Source organism: Nuphar pumila, chromosome 6, assembly GCF_984573655.1.
Source record: "Nuphar pumila chromosome 6, dmNupPumi1.hap1.1, whole genome shotgun sequence".
In the NCBI taxonomy this organism is placed as follows: Eukaryota; Viridiplantae; Streptophyta; class Magnoliopsida; order Nymphaeales; family Nymphaeaceae; genus Nuphar; species Nuphar pumila.
The window spans coordinates 135,391,037-135,407,994 of NC_143254.1; the positions used below are offsets into that span (position 1 = coordinate 135,391,037).

Below are 16,958 nucleotides of genomic sequence, written 5' to 3' on the forward strand. Positions count from 1 at the left end.
ATGATTCTTTTGATGACCATCTTAGCCAAACAGCCATGTGGGAAAACATCTGTAATGCACATTCATTAAATGGCGGAAGGATTCTCAATCAAAATCCTTATGAGATAGTAGAGTTTCAGCAATTCATTCTTTACAAAATCAGTAAAAGTTGGCAAAAATAAGGGTTTTTCTTTAATATTATGACATACCCTGATAATTTATTGTTGAATTGTTTTGCTTTATCAGTTAAGTTTTGATTGAATTGCCATTTATGAGTTTTTATTCCCTGTATTTAGGTGGTATTAATATTCCACATTTCTGAATTATCATCCCCAAAGTTGACTAAAGTTATAAACAGCAACAAAGTTATGCACATCCAGCATCTTGTTCGTCCTGCAAAGTTTAATTAGGAATAGAGCGAATTCATCTGTAGCGGTCCATCCGCTAACCCTTATCAAACCAGGTATCCTTTACACAACTTTGAGCATACGAAAAGGGAAAGCAAACAAAGTGATGTTGGAAGATGATATGGTGGAATCATGACGAAACCAAGAATACAGATGGTGGCCTGAAATATTCTGATAAAGAAAGGATAAAAGAATTTTTAAGCACAGTTTAATTTGTCTGTGGGCTTTCATATTGTTAAGGCTCTAACTTGTGGGTTTAGAAGAGTTGCAGGTCATGGTCCTCTTATTTATTTATTTTTGGAAGGAAAATGTATGCATTTCGCACTTGTGGCGTGTAACAAATGGCCCCAAGACTGTCCAAAATTGCAACTTTCAAGACCAAGGTGGGATTCAAATTCCAATAACCACCAACAAGATGCCGCCACCCAATTCATCAATTCCACATTTTCTATCAACAATAAGTGGGAAGAGTTAGCTTGATCTAACCCTTTCCAATAACAATTCTCCTTTCAAAGGAAGATATCTCAGCTCGCAAAATGCTTGGGCACCAAGAACAGTTAAAAGATGAATGTTAACTTGATAGATATGATGGATGTAATCAATCCAGTGAGCAGGCAGGATGGGTCCAGCTTTCTAGTTTATTGAAATGGACGCATTCTAAGATAAATGATTGGAACATCCACCTTATGTTGAAAGATTTTGATTTCATTCTCATAGTCAGCCAAAAGAAATGTCCAATAAGAGATTGATTCTTGTTTATACTATGTCACGTTGTGTGAAATTATTATATGCTAGCCAAGTCCACTAAACTCTCTGAAAAATGTCTTTCCCTAAAATTTTCACATTGTGCGTACTTAAAGCATCCATGTGGAAGAAAAACCTAAGCTAAGATAACAAGAATATTTCTTTCCCTATAAATGCTGTTTGATCCCATTTTTAAAGAGCTAGCATCTCAAATTCCCAGCTCCCTTATAGGTAGACACAAATCACAATGATGACACCAAAAGCTTTCCCAAATTCTAGCTCAGAAAGAAATCCTCAAATTTATTGCAGAGCTGTACAAAACATGAATGAACAGGCGTGAAAGAGCTTGACTGCTTGGGACCAAGAGAGAAAGCATGTATTACCCCTATGCCAACAGTTTGGAGACTATCATACAAATGATGAAGATTTGTCAAAATTTTATGATCACTTAACCACCTCTCTTAACACATGCATAAGCATGGGTTTCAGGCTATGTCACATAGGTGCGGGTGCGGGTACAGTAATGCGGCACTTTAAAAAAACTTGGGAGCGGGAGGATGTATATATATATAAAGCAAGCTCCCAATAAAAAAATCAGTTTTTCACCATAAACAATAAAAAATTTAGAAGTATTATTTAATCAGATTTTAATCAGGTATTGCTTAATCAGATTTGGATTTATATACATTTAAAACAAAAGTCCATTCCAATGCAGTTTTCACTTTTTTTATTAATACATTTAATACAAAAGTTTGACTTACTCCTCTGCATTTAATACAAAAGTACATTTAATACAGAATCCGACCTATTCAGTTCTCCCCCATTTGATATTGAAATTCATTCCAATGCAGTTTTCACTTTTTCTATTAATGCATTTATGACAAAAAAGTATAAAAGAATGTAATGGCTCAACTTTTTATGACAACTTTTTAAAAACAGTAAAAGAATGCACGTGACTCAAAACATTTAAAGTACATCGTTTCAAACTTTCAAAGCTTTGTATATGGGACAAAACTTTAAAGAATTATTTTTTTCAATGTATCTATTTTGGACAAAAATAACCCTGAGTGTGGGTTGACCGCACCCAGGGTCACATTGACCGCACCGGGTGCCGCACCCGCGTCGATGCGATGCGACACAGGTGCGGCGGCCTCTATACCGAGTCCCTGTGACATAGGTTTCAGGGTTTGCTCAGCTATTCATCAGGGGTTTGTTAAAGATTTCTGAAATACAGTTAAAATGCCTTTTTACAATGACTGAGTTCATTCTCTTAAGGTTGTTTTTAGTACAATATTATAGAATAACAGAGATTGAACAAAGGAAAAATGGCTTGGAAATCAGGAGGAGAAGAATAAGAGAGTCAGGGTCTAACATATGGACTTTCTCATTGACACCTCCATTTTTTTTATTAAGAGAAACCTTACAAAAATTGTGACGGTAACATCATTATACAAGCATTTGTGTGACAGTCAAACCAAAGACCGGGTAAAACACGTGGTCAAACTTGGTCAAGGTAACCATGGAAAAATGACCTTTTATCATAATACTTCAAGTTGCAGCGAAAACGTCAATTAAACCCAACTAGATTACAAGATCATCATGTCTAATTCTATTTATGGATTTGATTAGTATATTGGCCAATTAGTTTTTGAGTTTGCACATAAAGCACCTTGCAATCCCCTCCCTATATGTTCTCATGAATGAGTGGCTATTTAGGTCGATATGTTTGGTACACTCATGAAGCACAAGGTTGTGAGCAGTGTTATTAAAAACGCACCTCAAGGCGCAAAAAGCGCGCCTCGCCTCAAGGCGAGGGCCTTTGTGCCTTGAGGCGCAGGTATAAAGCGCAACACCCATGAGGCGTGCGCCTCATAGGCCTTGAGGCGCACCTCGGACTGAGGCGTACACGCCTCTTTTTGCTGTAGTTCATGCACAGAAAATGCATTCAACGATTCTAATTTATTCTTTTTGTTTTCAGTTAATGTGGAAAACCATAAGCCCATTAGTAAAGGTGCTGCATCGCGCAAATTTATACCCTCCCGCAACCATGCACCCCAATTTTTTTGAAGTGCTGCAACCACGCACCCACACCTATGTGACATAGATGATCAACATGGGAACCTGTGGAATTTTTGTTTAGGTCTGTCGACATGGGCTAGGTGACATGTTGACAGGCCTAAAAGAATGAGATAGCTGGATTGTAAAGTAGCACTGTCACAACAAAGAGTCTCATGTTCAAGACGTGAGAGGCTAACCCCAGCCTGCATATCATAAAAAAAAGGAAAATTAAAAAGAAAGGGCTGGCTGACATTTTGCATTCCTTCACTGGCTTTTGGATTATCAGCTTTTAACAGTGTGAAGGACTTTGTTCATTTTAGAGCCTCTGCTACTTAAGGGCATAGTCACCAATCAGTCATGATGATGATTGTGGAGTGCCACAGCTCTTCTGCTTCTGATGAGCCTTTTGACATGATTGACTGCAGTCACCTTGGTTGAGGTGCTATTGTTGATCTTGTAGCATGTTTATGCTAAACTTTAACATTTAAGTTAAGGGGATACATAACCTACTGACTAAGATATAATTTTTCAGCTAGTCATGATATCACTATCAATGTTCAGTGAGTCGATTAGATGAGATAACTCAAGCACACCTATGAGAAAAGCTTAGCAATTGTGGATAGAGAAAAAATGGAAAAGTCAGGAAACAGAATAGAAAGAGGCTGTCTTTCATGCCAAACTATGGAAAATAGAAAAAAGATAATAGATAGAAATAATATGAATTTGAGAAAAAGATGTTAAATCAGAAATCTAGGAAGGGGAAATATCACAATGTTTCATGATAATATCATTGCATGCTTCAAATTTTCATTATTTTGAAAAAATGATGACAAAATACTTTAATAATGTTTCATGAAAATACTGCTAAAACATTGTGATAGTTTGAAAATATTGGAGATATGTGTGTTGTATTTTCAAGCTTATGAAGAAAAATCCTAAGGCTTAAAGTTTTATTTTTGATGAACTCACTCACTATTATTTTTTATGAACTCACTATTTTTTGAGATTTTTTATTTCCTGTTGGTTGTTGCTTCATCAATAAAGACTTTTTTATTTATTTATAATTTTAGATAATTTTTTATAGTTTTTTAAAAAAAAAACTTTGAGGCTTACGCCTCGCCTCAGATTTTGGTGGAGTGCCTCGCTACGCCTCAACGCTTTTCACAACACTGGTTGTGAGCAATATACATGGATGATTATTATCCCAATAAAGTCATCATGAGAGACACCTCGATCCATACCTAGTTTAGAATAGATGAGCCACATTTCTTCACAAGTTCCACCAGCCATAGACCCATTTTCAAACTCACACTCAATCAGCAGAAAGAATTTTGCATCTTGCTTCTCCAAGAGACAAGATTCCTCTAATAAATCCACAAAATCCTCATGTAGATCTTCTATCATTTAATGAACTGGCCCAAAATCATATACACCACTTTTCTAAGGCTCTTCTTCAAGTATTTTAGCACTAGTCACGGCTTGCAAGAATTGATGAATATGAGCATGCATATATTGACTTCGAATACTCATGACACGCTATGTCCAACCTTTTAATAGTGAGATAGACAAGCTTATTGACTAACCTTTGATATCTTTGATGTCTTCAAATGGTTCTCCATCACCTTGATGAAGCTTGTGAATTTCTTCAATTGATGTACCTTATGGGTTTACATGCTTCCATTCTGATCTCCTTCAACAAAGCAACTACACGCTTCTATAAGATAACAAGATCCCATTAGGTGAAATAAGAACGGGTATGAGAAATCAAGGATTTTGTTCAAATAAAACTTCAATTTTGAGTTCTCTCCATTGCCATCACTTGTCGCAACTATAACATCAACATAATGATGATAGTGATATGCAAACTCCTTTTTATAAAGAAAGGCCCTTTTTTTATAAAGAGGGTGTGGTCATATGCTCTTCGAGTAAACCCAAAATCAATAATAACTCTTGTAAACTTCTCAAACTATTGCATGCAGAGATTGTTTAGGTTCGTGAATGGATTTCTTGAACTTACACAACATGATCTCCAAGTAACAAAATGTAAGCATCTTGATAAAGGTCCGCAAGCAAGAAGGCATTTCTCAAATCAAGTTGGCAAAGTGGCAAAAATTTCTGGGCAGTTATAGAGAGAAACACAGTGACAGAGTTTAACTTAGCTACAAAAGCAAATATTTCTAGATAATTAATACCACATAATTGTGTGTATCCCTTTGCCAGAAATCTTGTCTTGCATCTCTCAATTAATTCATCAAACTTGAATTTAAGAGCATACACTTAGATCCAACCACCTTTTTTTCCAAAGAGTCACAAGGTCCTAAGCTTGACTATTCTCAAGTGTCTTCATGTCTACTTTATAGATCTCTTGAATTCGTGTCTTTTTTAGATGTGGGCACAGAGGGCATGAATATATTTTTTTTACTTTTTTCTCCACTAGAGTATGTCTTAACAATCTCTAATTTATCTACAACTTCTTGAATGATGGCATGAGAGAGACCATCTATATTGACCTCTTGACAAACAAGGTACAGACAATTCTTATTTTGAGTTCTTTAAATGTTGTCACCAGTGTTATTAAAAACGCGCCTCAAGGCGCAAAAAGCGCGCCTCGCCTCAAGGCACAAAAAGCGCGCCTCGCCTCAAGGCGAGGGCCTTTGTGCCTTGAGGCGCAGGTATAAAGCGCAACACCCATGAGGCGTGCGCCTCATAGGCCTTGAGGCGCACGCCTTGAGGCGAGGCGCGCCACGGACTGAGGCGTACACGCCTCTTTTTGCTGTAGTTCATGCACAGAAAATGCATTCAACGATTCTAATTTATTCTTTTTGTTTTCAGTTAATGTGGAAAACCATAAGCCCCTTAGTAAAGGTGCTGCATCGCGCAAATTTATACCCTCCCGCAAACCATGCACCCCAATTTTTTTAAAGTGCTGCAACCACGCACCCACACCTATGTGACATAGATGATCAACATGGGAACCTGTGGAATTTTTGTTTAGGTCTGTCGACATGGGCTAGGTGACATGTTGACAGGCCTAAAAGAATGAGATAGCTGGATTGTAAAGTAGCACTGTCACAACAAAGAGTCTAATGTTCAAGACGTGAGAGGCTAACCCCAGCCTGCATATCATAAAAAAAAAGGAAAATTAAAAAGAAAGGGCTAGCTAACATTTTGCCTTCCTTCACTGGCTTTTGGATTATCAGCTTTTAACAGTGTGAAGGACTTTGTTCATTTTAGAGCCTCTGCTACTTAAGGGCATAGTCACCAATCAGTCATGATGATGATTGTGGAGTGCCACAGCTCTTCTGCTTCTGATGAGCCTTTTGACATGATTGACTGCAGTCACCTTGGTTGAGGTGCTATTGTTGATCTTGTAGCATGTTTATGCTAAACTTTAACATTTAAGTTAAGGGGATACATAACCCACTGACTAAGATATAATTTTTCAGCTAGTCATGATATCACTATCAATGTTCAGTGAGTCGATTAGATGAGATAACTCAAGCACACCTATGAGAAAAGCTTAGCAATTGTGGATAGAGAGAAAAAATGGAAAAGTCAGGAAACAGAATAGAAAGAGGCTGTCTTTCATGCCAAACTATAGAAAATAGAAAAAAGATAATAGATAGAAATAATATGAATTTGAGAAAAAGATGTTAAATCAGAAATCTAGGAAGGGGAAATATCACAATGTTTCATGATAATATCATTGCATGCTTCAAATTTTCATTATTTTGAAAAAATGATGACAAAATACTTTAATAATGTTTCATGAAAATACTGCTAAAACATTGTGATAGTTTGAAAATATTGGAGATATGTGTGTTGTATTTTCAAGCTTATGAAGAAAAATCCTAAGGCTTAAAGTTTTATTTTTGATGAACTCACTCACTATTATTTTTTATGAACTCACTATTTTTTGAGATTTTTTATTTCCTGTTGGTTGTTGCTTCATCAATAAAGATTTTTTTATTTATTTATAATTTTAGATATTTTTTTATAGTTTTTTTTTAAAAAAACTTTGAGGCTTACGCTTTACGCCTCAAGGCTTACGCCTCGCCTCAGATTTTGGTGGAGCGCCTCGCTACGCCTCAACGCTTTTCACAACACTGGTTGTCACCAATAGAACCATGAGTTCTTCAACGGTGACATGAATGGAACTATCTATAGAAACTCTTGGCAAGTAAGGTACAAGACAATCATTCTTATTTGAGACGCTCGCTCAATATCATATATTAGATACAATCTGGAGTATCTTTGAAGAAGATAACATCTATTAGATACAATCTTTTTCCTAGGGTTGGGTATGACTGTGATACCATATCAAAGCAATAGAGTTCCAACCATGAGAGAAATAACAAAGAAAAAGATGAGAAAAGAAACTTCATTAACTTTAAAATGAGAGAGATACAACAATATAGGGGGAGACTTCCCCTCTACCTCACTAAAAGACAAAAATAGTTGACTCTAAACCAGCACTATGGAAAAATACAAGAATACCCCTGAAAAAAATGAAATATACATTATATATAGTAAGAGGGGCAGCACACAAAATAGTAATACATCTATCACATCAAAGGAACAGTAAGAACATATTCTTCATCAAAAGATCACGAACCAAGGTTGATTCCTAACAAAATAATCACGCCGAACACATCCACAATGTCAGATTGAGTCAAAACTGCTTGCATCATGAGATCCCAACTAGATTGTACAATTTACATTAAAATGATTGTAGAAAATATAATCTCTCTAGTCTCTATATATAAACACATGTACATGTATATCCCATACATGTAAATAAGTTTTATGTAGAAAACAAACAAAGAATATGTATTTGTTTCTGTCTTTGCTATAGGAAAATTAAAGTTTAAGCACCTAATTTTGCAGCACTTTATGTTTAATCACTCATAGTATCAAAAACCTCAAATAGACACCTTAGGTTTTGAGGAATTGAACAAGCATAGACTTGATGTCTGTCTAGTTTTCGAATGGACTAAGTCAAGTTGCCATGAAATTATGAATTTACCCTTAGGCTGAACTTGCTTGAAGTTACTTGAACACTTTTGATAGTAAAAGATGTTCTCAAATGTTCTTAGTAGTCAAAAGTGCTAGTCGACGCGCCCCCCCTAAACGGCCTGATCGACACCTAGGTGAGACTAGTTGGCCTAGTTAGAACTCAAAAGAGAAGAGTTTAAATAAATAAAAAAATACAATAAATAGCTAAAATTAATAGCAAACATATATTCAATGTGAAATTAATCAATAAGTTGTTATCTATGTCACACGGACTCGGCTAAGGAGGTGTCGCACCCGAATCAACACGCCCGGCCGGACATGGGTGCGGCTTCGAACATGGCCCGGACTCGGTCAACGCAGAGTCGGACTTGGTCAATGAGTCGAGGCCGAGTTCATCCTTGTTTTGGACTCGATCAACGTTGACCGAGTCTAATTTTGTCCATTTCTTAGGACAAAAAATGTATAAAAACTAAAAAAAATCTTTTATATATTTTTTATATACTTGTGTTGCACAGTCTTTACCAGACTGTGCAGAGCACAGTCTTTATTGCTAAAGACTGTGCATTAGATATATATATATATATATATACGTGTCCCTGTGTCCAAAATTTTTGAAATTCAGTCGCACCCGCACCCATGTGACATAGGTTGTTATGAATGAAGTGTAACATATCATAACACAATGTAAAATTTGTAATTTTGCTAAAAAAATAAAAAATCACATAGTTGTTACGAATAAAGTGTATGATATCATAACATATGCATATCACATATTTATATATAAACATTGCAACACAAGAGATAGCTCGTGATATTACAAGGATATCGGCAATAATTTAAAAATACCACGATATTATCGATATTTCAAGGTCAGTCGATATTTTCTTGAGATTTTCCAAATATCACCAGAATTGAAAATGTCGTGATATTACAAGGATATTTTCCTGAGATTTTCAAAAAACATTTTTTTAAATGTTTTAAATATCTTTTTGCGTCTTTTATATTTTAAAAATATTTCTAATTGTTTCTTTATATTTTTTCAAAAAAAAAATATTATAAAGCTTATTTGTAATATCGTGTGTTTTTTCATGATTTTTAATTTCGTAAACTTTGAATTTTGACTAAGTATTTGATGAAAATGATAAAATCATGGAAAATACGTAGCCCAGAGCCCACTAACAAGACCTAGTTGAGCCAATTATTATGTGAGAAAAATTTTGTTTTTAACCTTTAAATTCAAGTTAAAAACGAGCAAAATTAAGGTTAAATTCAGGCAAAATTCAAAGGCAAAAATCAGGTAAGTATACCGTTAGATGTGTCTCGTAATTTTGAGAATGTTGGTACTTTATTTTTCTAAATTCGGGTTATGGTTGGCCTGAAAACTGCGATTTTCAAAAATGACCCGTCTCTATTTTTTGCCTTTTTCTAGATTTAATCAGGTTGGATCCGGTCCATTTGATCCAAGTTGATATGGATCTAGACCTAGTCTAAGATCTATATTGATTAGAATCTAATCAAGGTTGGATCCATATGGTTTTGGATATGGATTTAGATCTTGGATCCAAATTTGGATCCAAAATCCATCCTTGGCAATTTTAAAACTATTTTGAATTTAAAGTTTAAAAACAACTTTAAAATAGAATAAGGATGAAGTAGAGTTCTACCTGTGATAGAACTCTACCCCATATGGGCTTCCAGAACCTCCTTGAAATATTCCTTGACAATATTAATTTAAATAAAATAAAACATATAAGATCTAGATGGATAAGGAAGGTAGAAGATATGGTAGAACTCTACCCATATGAGAGGCCTCTAGAGGGGACGTCACCCCCTCTAGAAGACCTAAAAAAATTATATAAGGGGTCTAACTCGTCTCTCTCTCTAGATCTCGTTTTCTAGAGAGAGAGGGAGACGAGGAGAGAGAGAAGTAAAAAGGGAAAAGAAAGAAAAAGAAGAAAGAGAAGAAGAAGAAGAAGGAGAAACGGAAGGAAAGGAGGCAAAGATCCTTCTCACCTATCATCCGCTTGTTTTTTCGATCTTTCTACACATCCAAACTAAGGTACGAGTTTCTCTCTAGATTTGTACAGGAAGAAAGGGTTTTAAATCAGGTTCATGTAAAATTTTAGAAGAGAAAATAACATCTTATTCCAAAAACATGTTTAAACCTATGCCATGATTCACGATTTCATGTATGCTTGGTTTGATGTAACCATGCCAATGGTTTTTCATGTTTAGAGCATGTGTTCGACATACATAGATTCGTATATTATAGAAATACATGCTGTCGATTTTCTGCATCTCTATTCATGCTGAATATATATATATATATATATATATATATATATATATATATATATATATTGGCACTGTCGATTTTGGACATATGCTGATTTTTTTTTATTCTCATTCAAAAGAATATCAGTATTTTTGTTTAGGAATCAGTTTTAGTCCTGCTCAAGACTTGTCGATTACATCATTATGGCAGTCTGATCAGAACGGCCATGTATGCCTTATGGACAGACTGATCAGGCCTACCGATCTGCCCATAAGTGATTTCTTATTGGGGCTGATCAGGTCGGCATTGTTGTCATGTGTGCCTAGCCTGATTAGTCATGTTGTAAGTTCTTTTTTTATGATGTTATCACACTTGTTTACGGGCTGATTTTGATTGGCTGTGATCAACATGCGTTTCAGTTGTACATTGTCTTGATGACCTACTGAAGATAAATTTTACTTGATGTCATTGAATCTGATTTTTTATGAGATCCTACCAGCTGTTATAAATAGAATCAGACACGAACCCATGCTGTTTTGAGTGCTGATCAGACCTGAAAATATATGATGTTTTCAAGTGCTAGTCAGACTCGAAAACAGGCTGTTATGGGTGCTGATCAGACCTGAAAATACATGTTTTCGGGTGCTGGTCAGACTTGAATACATGCTGTATTGGGTGCTGATCAGACCCGAAAATACTTTGTTTTTAGGGTGCTGGTCAGACTCGAATACATGCAGTTTCTGGTTGCTGATTAGACTTGATTTCAAGCCCTTATGGGGGCTGATATCAGATTGGATTTAGAACATCTTGTGGATTGTTATATATGATTTCAAGCTGTTATGTAGGTTCTGATCCAAACAGAATTTCATGGTGTATTTTGTTGCTATATTAAGATCTAAATTCATCCGATCTTGGTAACTGTTTTCAGATCGGAACTTATGCAGTTATGTTAACCATCACTGGACTTGTGTATATACATGTTCAATTGCCTATCAGCGGATCTGAATATTTTTGTTGTATGTGTGAACTGTCATCGGCTGCATAAAGAAGGGTGTTCTTGTGTTGTTCAGGGCAGCACTTTGCTGCGCACTTGTGCAGCATTTCCATACTGTCAACAGCATGCTCTGTGTATGAATTTGCAGCAACAACATGCAATCTAATCGGATTTGACATTGGTTGCACATGTTAAATCCGATCAGATTGTCGAATGGTGAGTATGTGCAATCTGATCAGATTTGTTAGAGGGTGTATTTGTGCATCACGATCATATTGGCAGTATGTTATTTATTTCTGAACAGTGTTGTTATATTCAGACCTGCAGTCATGTGGACTGCAGGATGCTATATATGTTTTGGATTTGATTGTGCATGTTTATGCATTCAAAGATTATGTTACAAATGTGCATATTATGAAAATTCTAAGTTATTTTGATGTTTGCATAAATATGATCATGTGCATGTTTGGGTGTTTATGCATGAAATAAATCATGTTAATGTATGTCGTAAGCATCTATTCGCATGTGTAAGCAATTGGCTTTATGTGCATTCATGATTGTATGATTGAATGTGCATTGTGGACATGTTTTGAAACAAGGTGTGTATCGCATATTCACTAAAATTTTACAAAAGATGCATAAATCACTTTGAGATGCTTTTGTGGTTATACGTGAACCACTGCGGCCGTGTGGGCTCGAAGCATGTGTTGCTCCAATGTTGTTGATTTTAATTTATGCATTGCAAAATTTATTTCTGCAAATTATTAGTTTTTCAAAATTAATTGCGTCATTATATTATGCAGGCAAGGGCCCAAAATTGGTTTTGTATGTTGATTTGAAAAACGGTTCTTGTGTAAAGAACCTGAATTTGTTTAAAAAAGTATGTCTCTTCCACAGTGTGAGAATCTTGGATGACGATTTTAAGAAAATCGTAAGGATATTAAAATTTTGTGTGATTGTGCCCCTAAACCCGATATGGCGGTTCACCTTCCAGCCACGGTTTTAGCGAGATCCAGCCATTTAGCCTTGAGGTGGTGTTGTTGACTCAATTATAGTTATCAGTGTATCAAGAAAGTGGCGTCAGTGGATGCTGATTTCCCTTATGTCTCGGCATTAGATGTTGATTTCTAATATTTCGATGGATGGTGTTGATTCCTGATATCGGTCGAGGAACGGGTGTAGAATAAGGACATACATACAAAAGCAACTCTGATAAATAACTTAATAAGTTATTCATGCACGTGCATAGAATCATGCATATTTACTGTTTTGCATTAGTTCATGCATTCATGTTGGTTCTATTTTGCATACAACAACAACAACAACAACAACAACAATTCTGGGTCTTCCACATGAATCCTTCTCCTCCATTCATTTCTATCCAATGTCATGTCCTGGGTGAGGTTCAAAGCATTCATATCCTTTCCTATCACCTCCATCCATGTCTTCCTAGGCCTACCCCGACCTGGTTCTATTTTGCATAATATGGTAAATTGTTGTTGTGATATTCCTCTGAAATTATGCATGAATTTGGTTTATGCTATTTCTTTCCTTTTTTGGATTTTTAGAGGAATTCGTATAAAGGACTTTGGTTCTTACTCATTTTCAAAAATTGTTTTACAGGAAAGAGAGCTCAGTGATGGGTTGACTTGCTAGCAGGAGACTGCGAGCCTTACGTGACATGTTCTGGGTTCTTGACAAAGAGGCTCCTTGTGATAGACTATTTTATTATTTCATCTTATTTAACATCATTCGATTGATTAATAAAGTTGATTATTTCTCCTTTGATTTAATGCCATACCTTTTGTGGTTTGGAATATATTAAATATGTGAGACCCCGGATCCTTGAATTTGTTTCCGCAATTGTTTTAAAAAAAATACTTTTTACGAGGATAAGTTAGGGTCGTTACACAATTATTTTTTATCTTTTTTATTGTTCATTATATTTTTTCAAATTTTAAAACTTCTAATATTTTTCCGAGATTTTTTCGAGAAAAACAAGTTAAAAAAACTCTCGAGAAAATCCTTGTCGAACAATGTGAAAAATATCCCAAGAAATACAAATTTCTAGCGAAAAAATTGTGAGAAATTCATCAAACAATAAAAACTTAGTTAATTTCGCGAGAAATTCATCAAACGATAAAAAATCATGAGATTATTGTTTGTGACTAAATATTGCATTAATATCGCAGTATTTTAACAATCTCGCGAAAAAAATGAATGTTTTTGTGTTTCTTGATTTTCATTTTTTTTTCAACAAAAGGCGTTGCCTCTTCCTTGTGGTCTTTCCCCTATCTACTTCTCCTCTCTCAATAGCAAAGCCCAAGCCCTGTCGAAGCTCAAACTGCCGATGAACAGTTGAAGTTTTTCGGCATAGTGTGGCTAACCGGTGAATCCAACTCTCTCTCTCTCTCTCTCTCTCTCTCTCTCTCTCTCTCTCTCTCTCTCTATATATATATATATATATATATATATATATATATATATATATATATATATATATGTGTGTGTGTGTGTGTGTGTATACCCTAGCCCCCTTTTCTCTCAAATGTGATCATATGGTGGTTTGTGGTGGGGTTGGATGATGGTGATTTTCTGGATTGAGAGTTGTGCTTATGATTTTCTTGCTTCAGAGTTGGGATTAATGCAGGACCATTATGTTGGGAAGATGGAAAAGATTGTGACTTTTTTCGCATCAGATTTAGAAATTTGTCTGCAGCTCTATGTGAATTCCCTTCACCCGTTTGTGTGTTTTGTCATTCTAAATGAGTTGTATTTGCAACTCATGTCTTATATAGCTCACCATTCTTGTAAACTCTATGGTCTCAGCCCCATGTCCAACACAATAAGCACGCATGGCACCAGCTTTAGACAGAACTTTCTTAAAATACACTGCAGAATCACCATACCGGAGCTTTTCAGCACACTCATTGTTGTTTTATTCTTATTATCGATGGCATCGACATCAATTTGGTTATATGTAAGGAGAAGCCCCACAATTTTTTAACGTGATTTCATTGTTGCTATATGCAGAGTTGTGTTTCCCATAGTTGGCAAACCCGCGATCCAACCCGGGATTCGTCTGAGTCTGATCGGATCACCCACTAACTGGGCTACCGATCTAGCCCAAACCTGTTTTATCCAGGTTCGAGCGTGAATCGGCTAGGAATCGCCTGACTTGGCAACTTGCCAAATCAGTACTGAATAGGACAATTCAGGACTGATACATGACCAACCGGTTCCAACCGATTTATCAGATCGAACCGGTATTCATACTGGTTTGTTCCAAGAACCGGTTTTAATGTATAAAAGGGGGGCGACGACTCTTCCCCTCTGCATTTTAGGAAGGCGAACCTTCTTCCCCTCTCCATTTTTTGGCGACCCTCTCTCTGTCGGCATCCATCGACGACCACAAGCGCCGCCGAGAGCTAGTCACTCTCTCTCTCGCTCTTTGCAAGGCGAGCCCCTGAGAGACGACGCACTATGCACACTTTTTTTCCAATATTATTGGGGGTTTCCTTACATCACACTGTGCATGATGCACACTTGGGTGTTTTTCACCATGTGTGTGTGTGTGCATTGTGGGATTGTGTAGAGTGTGGACAACAAATAAAGTAGTAAACCCTACATTTAGGGGGTTTTCACCTTTCTTTTTCTTTATAATTATTAAGTATGCATTATGAAGGTTGCAATTTTGCACAATTGAGGATGTTTGCACAATTTTTTTTGTCTGAGTGCATATTGCATACTGTAATGAAATATGCAAAAAAACAAAAAAAAGAGCCTCAAAGGGCTTACAATAACATAAACACAAAGTGCACATGCACAAGTCCACCAAGGGACAATACAAGGTGTCAATATAAACAATACAAACAACCACTAAGGGCAATATCATGCATTAAAGCACAAAAGCAAAATTAAAAATACATTACATTTTATTCATAATATACTCATAAAATGAGTTAGAATGCTTTAGAAGACCATTAAAGAACAAGAGGGGGTTTAATCCTATTTATACACAAGAAGTAGTCTCAAATAGAGCTGTTGGACTGTTCCAACAGCTATAAATATAGTTGTTAGGTTGTTCTAACAATCCAAAAAAGGACCCAACGGCTTTATTTGGTCTTTGACCAAATAGTCCTTATAAAAACAAAAAAAGACAAAAAAGAACAAAATAAAGTAAAAGTACTAATGTGCCCCTAATGGGCACAGCCTATTACAAGGATAAAAATAACCAAAATACCCTTAATGGGTATTTACTTATTACATCATTATCATTATATATATATATATATGTGTGTGTGTGAATACATACAACTTAATGCTCCCTCTCAAACTTATGGTGTGATAACCGAAAGTTTGAAAATACAAGTCCTCAAAGGTCTTAATAAAATACAAGTCTTTGAAAGTCTTCATTAAACACAAGTCTTCATTGATAATCTTCACCAAATGCCTTCATCGGCTATTTTCATCTTCATGAAATGATGCATCAAAAACAAAATTTCTTTCTCAACCCATATCATCTTTAGGAACCTACCTACAGAAAGAACAAAAACAAAGGTTCCAAATACACAAAGGAAGATATCCTAACTAAATAGTTTTGAAAAAAAATGTTTTATAACAATATTTAAAAAATAGTTATTGATAATGCACATTTTACTCATACTTTTATACATTCTTATGCATGATCTTGGGCATATTTAATTTTTATGTGTCCGTGTTTAGTTGTTTTACGTGTGTTTTCTGGTAGGGAACCTTTGGTTCAAATTTTGCAAAAAAATGGAGTTAAAATGAGCTTTCGGGCGCCATTTGAAGGTATTCGGATCAAATCCTGAGGTAAGTACCAGTCAAAATCCAAAATTTGAGATTTGTTCCGTTTTTAGAAGGCCTAAAATAACTAAACACCCCTAGTGGGGTGTCAACCACCTTTTAAAATTAGTGCAAGTTCTAACATTGTTTTAAAAAATAGTTGTTGAGTTGAGGTGTTTTGTAAATTTTGGAAAAAAAAGCCTTTCTTTAATAATTTTACAAAACTACTGATCTAACCCTAAAATAGCTTATTTAAGCTATAATGGGACGTGGGAGAGGCGTCTTTGCCTCTTTGGAATTGCTGCCCCCTCCTTCTTCCTCTTTCCCCTTTCTTAACCAAGGTGTCGTCATGCCATACCTCAATTTATGCGCCATCGGAGCCTCCTCTCCAGCCTGTTGATGCTGACCAAACCCTTCTTTGTCCCTAGCCGGTATCCTCTTTTCTCCCACACACTTCTCCCATGTCTGTTTCTCTGCAAAGAAGGCGATGTTCGATCGAGGGAATGGTTAACCTTGTGGATTTCGACTCGGAATGAAGGCAGCCACGTGGTATAGACTGCTCTCTTCTCCCCCAAGCTCCTCGGAGATGCCGAAAGGTACGCTCTTCCCTATCCCTTCTTTAGCTTAGCTGCATATAGATTAGGGATTTTTAGTTTTCTTCTTTGCTGCATGTAGA

General features: G+C 36.0%; 1 protein-coding gene across 2 annotated transcripts in view; it reads right to left on the minus strand.

Annotated features, from left to right (window-relative positions):
- LOC149836372 (uncharacterized) overlaps positions 1-16,958 on the minus strand; it is a 43,242-nt gene continuing 26,284 nt past the window's right edge. The window contains exon 2 of one of the 2 annotated variants that reach the window (XM_090010869.1): positions 1-49. The gene's annotated coding sequence lies outside the window, so the exon portion shown is untranslated. Of the gene's footprint in view, positions 50-7,555; positions 7,688-16,958 lie in introns of those variants that run through there. The other variant, XM_090010868.1, reaches the window with a different exon arrangement.